Genomic DNA, 6,348 nt, shown 5'->3' on the forward strand with positions numbered 1-6,348 from the left:
GGGCAAGCAGTTTGCAAATTTCTGGAAAACTCAAAAACGTTTAGAGGACATACATGAGAGTGGATTGGGCTTTTTTTTTTCCTTGCAGAAGGAAAGTGTGATGAGATCTGTGACTGCATCTATGAAGAGGTGAACAGGAGTAAGTAAAGTTTTCCCTGACATTGTGTAAGTCTTGTCCCAGGGTCAGATGCATCTGGTGGGAGTTTATACTGCAAGTAACTGTGCCTTTCTGTGGGAGGTTCCTCCCCTGAGACATTCCTGAGGGATTAGTCAGATTTGTATGCCTCAGAAAGAAATGTGTACTATGGCTTCTAGAAAGAAAAGAACAAAATATACCCAGATATAAATATGCACCCAGCAGAGCTGTGGTGCAAGCAGAGGGGGCTGCCCAGCCTGGCTGAGCAGGCTGAGGCTGTCCATGGCTGGCTCTGCCCACCCACAGAGTGTGTGCAAGTCAGACAGAGCTCTAAAAAAATAAATTGTCTGTGCTGTTCAACAGAAAACAAAATTGGGCCTTGAGGGGTGGGAAGTAAGTTTGCAGACAGCACCAAGCTGGGCAGGAGTGTAGATCAGCTGGAGGGCAGGAAGGCTCTGCAGAGAGATCTGGACAGGCTGGATCAAAGGGCTGAGGCCAATTGTGTGAGGTTCAGTGAGACCAAGAGTGTGGTCCTGCGCTTGGATCACAACCCCAGGCAGTGCTGCAGACTGGGGGCAGAGTGGCTGGGAAGCTGCCTGGTGGAGAAGGGTGCTGGTCAACAGCAGCTGAACATGATCCAGAGTGTGCCCAGGTGGCCAAGAAGGCCAATGGCATCCTGGCCTGGATCAGGAGTAGTGTGGCCGGCAGGACCAGGGCAGTGATGGTTCCCCTACACTTGGTACAGGTGGGTCCATTCCTTGATTCTTGTGCTCAGTTTTGAGCCCCTCACTACAAGAAGGACATTGAGGGGCTGTCCAGAGAAGGGCAACGGAGCTGGGGAAGGGTCTGGAGCACAAGGCTTATGGGGTAGGGTCAGGTTTATGTGTATGGTCTGACCAAGCCAAAGAACCTGGCAAAGAACAAAACAGGAGGACTAACACTGTTTCTTTTGTGTTTCTTCTCTGCTTCCATCCAGCCATGGCTACGAAGGCGATATCCTGTGTGATAGTCACTGTCCTCTCACTCTCCTTGCTTCACTTGCTTACAGAGGTGACACTATGGTTTGTATCTTGACTTCCAGCTGCAGCTGCCACGAACTTCACACTCCTCTTCCCACTGACTGTGCTGGTGGAAAAGGCAAATGCTGCTTGGGAAAACAATAAATATCACCCAGCTCCTAACAATCTTTGCAAAACAAACATCAGGAAAGTATTTAAGATAGATTGAAATGGTTGGGTTTTACGGGGTGGCTTCTGCCACTACTTATCTTACAAGCCTCATTTGAAGTGTATTTTAAAAGAAAAACAGAACTGGCTTTGTTCTGAAAATGCCTAAACAGCCTCTGTTAGAGGCCTGCTGGACTTTACGAAGGTTTTGCCCTGAAGTGAAATCTTAGTAAAATCCATCATTCATCAGACTGTTTTGCATTTCAGTGGACTCAGGTTTTCTGGTGTAAAATCTTTCCAGCTTTCTTTGACCAGCCCTATTGAAAGCTGTCAGTGGTGATACCTGATGCCAGCAGTGGCCTTGTGCACCTGTGAAGGAAGCTCTAAGAAATGCTTATCAATGCATTACCACTGCTTCAGAAAAAGATTTATTACTTTACCTTCAACACAGCAAGGGGGACATCTTGCTGAGTCAACATGATGTGTTTTGTTCACTTAACATCATTTGTTAAAGAAAAGTAATTCTGAATTCTGCAAGGCGAGTAACTCTTAAGTCTTTTAATATTTAAGCAGGCTTGCAGTGGACATACAGGTTTTTTTCTTCCTCTGGCTTTCCAAGATGCAGTCACAAGGGGTACCCAAGCAATATTTCTATAGGCTTGCATAGCTTGGTTGGGGTCTGGAGCACTGAACCTCATTTCCAGTGGGCCTCAAGGCAGGAGTTAATAGTGGGATGTCCCAACATGTGTTACAGCTCTGTGCTGTTTGTGGTGTTTTTTTTGAAAAAAGACCATGCTTACGTGTTTCTTGAAAACTGTGAATTGTTTCTCAGTTTGCAGTGACAACTGTTATTCCCTCTCCCTCTGCTTTTATTCCATGAACATGTAGATGCAGATGATAGATTTTGTGGCATCTTAAAGCAAATCTCTTCATTTGGTGACAGTGCAACACACCTCTCCTGTGGGGTAAAATCTGCAGGACCTCTGGTCCTGCCACAACACAGTGATCCGAGAGAGCTCTGATTTTTCCCTGATAAGAGGACTTGCTCTAACATTTTTTAGCTACTTTAAGATTGAGGTTTTTTCATTAAATATGGATATTTTATCAATCCCTTCCCTTTTTTTATATTAAAGTTTGAATGAAACTAATAATTTGCTTAGAAGACAAATACCCAGAGAATACTTGAGGTGAATGGTAAGACTGATGAAGGCAGTGTGCTAGGGAGCTCTAGTAAATGAACACCTTCGAAGCAGTGGTAGAAGGTTTGGCATCACTGCTTCTAACTAATTTCAGCCCCTCTGTGTTCCCCTCCCAACAGACTCACATTCTGCCGTTACTGAGAAATGGTTTTGCCATCACCATTTGTTATCCTGCAGGTTTCTTCCATTCCTGGAGCCTGCTTGGCTTCACACCTCTCAGTGTGTGTACATTGCATAGAGCCAAGCTTGGCACCGTGTGTGCAACTCCAGACAAAGCACACACGAAAGGAAGGAAGAAAAGCATTTTCTCTCTGAAAAATTGCTGCTGACATGCTTCCAGCCATTCTGGGTTTGATACAGGCTTCCACATGATGCAGTGCATGTCCATTAAAAAGCTTGTGCTGTGCTATCACAGACTGTGAATTGCTGGTTAATCACACCACCAGCCTGGATGTCCATCTCAGTCCAAGATCAGCTTCCCCATGGGACTGATGGCAATGGATGTGTGCATGCTGACAGCACCACATATCACATCCTTGGGAATTCAGAGCAGGAGCCACCACAGTGTAGGTGGTGCAACTTGCTCCAGCCTAGATAAACTCTTTGAGGGGTTGTATGTACGTGTGCATATTTGAGCAAACATGGTAAGAAAAAATAAGGATTTAAATGAGCAGTGTCCTGCACCATATAACAATAAACCAAACAAACCAAAATCCCTTCTTCTCTCCCACATTAATCTCATTTCTCCTCTTGTTCATTCTCACAAATCTGTCCCTGGTATTGCAGTGACTTGTTTACAGCATGGCAAAGTTTGCCCCTGTGTAGCATTTCAAGTAAAGCAATTTAATGGCCCATTGGCTAAACGCTGACTAACCTACTTTGAATTCATGGGAGGTAAGGATTGAGCATAATCTCAGCAAGGATTTTGGCATAGCATCCTGTGACAATCACATCCTTGCAGGTTTAGTGGGACCTATTTACTCACGTGGGGCTGTTTCATGCTCTGCATGAAAACTATTTTAACATTTTGTTGCATTGAAACAGCATTACTGAGGCCCTTACTCAGTTTTCACTTGTCAGGCTTTGTGTTTGGCCCTGCACAAAGTGTGGCCTCTGTGATGCCATTTAGCAACATCCTCTCTATTGACCTCTGTGTATGATTAGGAATTGTATGGGATGGTACTGATGCATTCCCTATTTTGCTGCAGATAGGTATCACAGGTAAGCACACACAAACAGTTACTGTGTAAGTATGGTCTTTCATAGCTCAGTTTGGGCTGGAAATATCCAAAAGCACACAGGCCTATAGCCAGCTGCTTTTCAATAGCAATGTGATTGGGTTACTTAACCACCATCCCCTCTGGCAGCACGGGAACCTCAGCTCTGACCTAACAGCAGGCAGTGCAAGGCAGTGATGCTGTCACAGGGTGCCTGCATCTCTGGATCTCTCCTCAGGGACCTGTGGATCTCTGTGCTGTTCCGCCTCTGCTTTGATAGATCAGAGGTGATGTGCGAAGACAGAGTCCTGCTGTCCCTGCCTGTGGATGGCACAGCTCATCTCTGGAGTCTGCCTGGAGAACACAGGGGTAAGTAATGCTAAGGGCTAAGCAAGTGGCACACAGCAGCAGGTGCAGAGGGAAGGAATACCTGCAGGAAGCCAGCGTGGCCTTTCCTCACCACCCATGGGTGGGTGAGCCCATACAGCTTGGACTTAGGGGCCACACTTTGTGTTTAGACCTATACTTTCCTTTTGCCTCTTCTGCTTGTCTTCACCTGTATTTTAAATCACTAGGGGCTACAGGTGACAGGATGAGGTTTCTCCATTCCCCAGGGGGTGCCTTTGGGCTTTTTCTATTTTTTTACGTTCTGAGGAGGAAAAACACGGTCAAAAAATTTTACTTTCTTCAGCCAGAAGAACTATAGGCTACTTTGTAAGACATCCCAAAATCTAAAATTGCAGATGTTAAGAGGTTTTATTAATGCCTGCTATGCCTTTTAAACAAAAACAAAACATGGAAATTTTATGCTAAAGTTCTGTTTTGTTCTATTCAGTTTTGCCTCCTTCACCACTTTTGAAAGTCAGCTGAAAGCTCTCCGAATTAACATTTTCTGAAATCAATACCAGTTTGGGGGAACTGATCAAGGTTCATGGAATAAACAAACATGTTATCTCTTTATGGAATATCTTTCAAAGAGCTGTGCTGTGGCTTAATCACAGGGAGACACAAAGCATAAATACATGCATAGAACACAAACATTATCTGTACCAGAGCAGTAGACACCCTGACAATCAGATGCTCTGCTGTAACAGCAAAGTTAAAAACTCCACTCAAATTTAGCAATTCACCTGCCAGTCCAGTGACTTCATCTGCAGAGCTAACCAGCACTCCTAATTCACAGGAATAAAGAGCCAACATGATAAATGAGAACATTATGAATGATGCAAGTATGTTTGGTATTCCAGAGATATTATCTTTTTTGGGCTCCATCGTTTGCAACACACACTCCCTTTTTTTTGTAAAACCTATTACAAAATGGGAGCAGTAAATAATAAAAGGAATATTTCACTGAGGGGCAAGGTACCTGACCAAGCATTAAAACGTAGCATTTGGACTTCATTAGTAGCCAGTCTGTGTAGTGTTAGTCTATCAAAACATGCTACATCAAACCTGTGTGGAACAGGTTATACAATAGATAAATTTTAGGATTTTACCCTTTTTCATTATTTATTTTGTCCTTATCTTTTTGTGGTTCTAAGCTTTTCTTGGCTTAAATATTTTAAAAAAAATTTCTTTTTTAAAAAACGTTTCTCTGTGCATGATCTCACAGTTCTTCATTCCACTAAAGCTTTTGGAAAAAAACAATGGCAAAGGAAAACACACCACTTATGAAAAGTATCATGTATTTTACATAAATTTTAGTCATCTAAGACTCAGAATTGGACCAAGATTGAATTTTAGGCAATCTGATGTGTGTTGTGAGTGTATAAACTTTAAAATAAAGACAGAGTTAACTCACAAGACTATTATGTTGGGAAGACAAAGGCAGTTAAGGAATGCTTATATATGTAACTAAGGTTAATAATGACCCAATAAGGCAATCGGATTAAAACCTTTTTTTCCCCTCACATCACCTTAAACATTTTTAGTGGGGCATTTGAGTTTCTGAATAAGAAAGAAATGTTTGTATTTATAAAACACTTTTCTAGGATATGTCAAGAGTCCCAAGAATTTCAGAACACAGCTTGAGAAGAGCCGTGCCTCAAAAATAAAACTACATTGAATACCCATGTAAATTCTCCCTATTAGGAATGCCACTATAGCAAAGCAATTGTAAAGAGTTGGATAAAATTGGGAACTCTGATAAACACACATGTGAATGTAACACCACACAGCATCAAAAATCCTTTATGAAAAGAATTGCAAAAGCTTTCCTTAGAGGAATTAAGTTATCATTTTCTCTCTTTCCAAAAGAAGAATCAAACCTTTGTGCAGTATCTTAAATTTTTCTATTATTTGTGCAGTGTCAGTAAAACATTAAGGCCATTACACCCTTGTGCCAGTGAGATTAAACTGCCCAGTAACCTCTGCCTTGTGGTGCTGCATGTTCTTCTGATATGTTGCCAGCATGAAGGGAATGGCCATCCTGAGCCTCCTCACCTCCCTGCGACTGATGCTGAGATCAAAGTGAAACTGGTACACAGGATTTCCACATGTGTCTGGTAAAAGGTATATTAGAAAGAAAAGTCATTAAATGCGGGAAAGGGAGAGAAATATCACTCATCTGTTCTTGTTTTCCTTCTCCCTTCCCTCAGGGTAAAGCCCAAGCACTGCAAAGCTTTAAATAA

The sequence above is a fragment of the Corvus moneduloides genome, chromosome 2 (genome assembly GCF_009650955.1).
Source record: "Corvus moneduloides isolate bCorMon1 chromosome 2, bCorMon1.pri, whole genome shotgun sequence".
Classification (NCBI taxonomy): domain Eukaryota; kingdom Metazoa; phylum Chordata; class Aves; order Passeriformes; family Corvidae; genus Corvus; species Corvus moneduloides.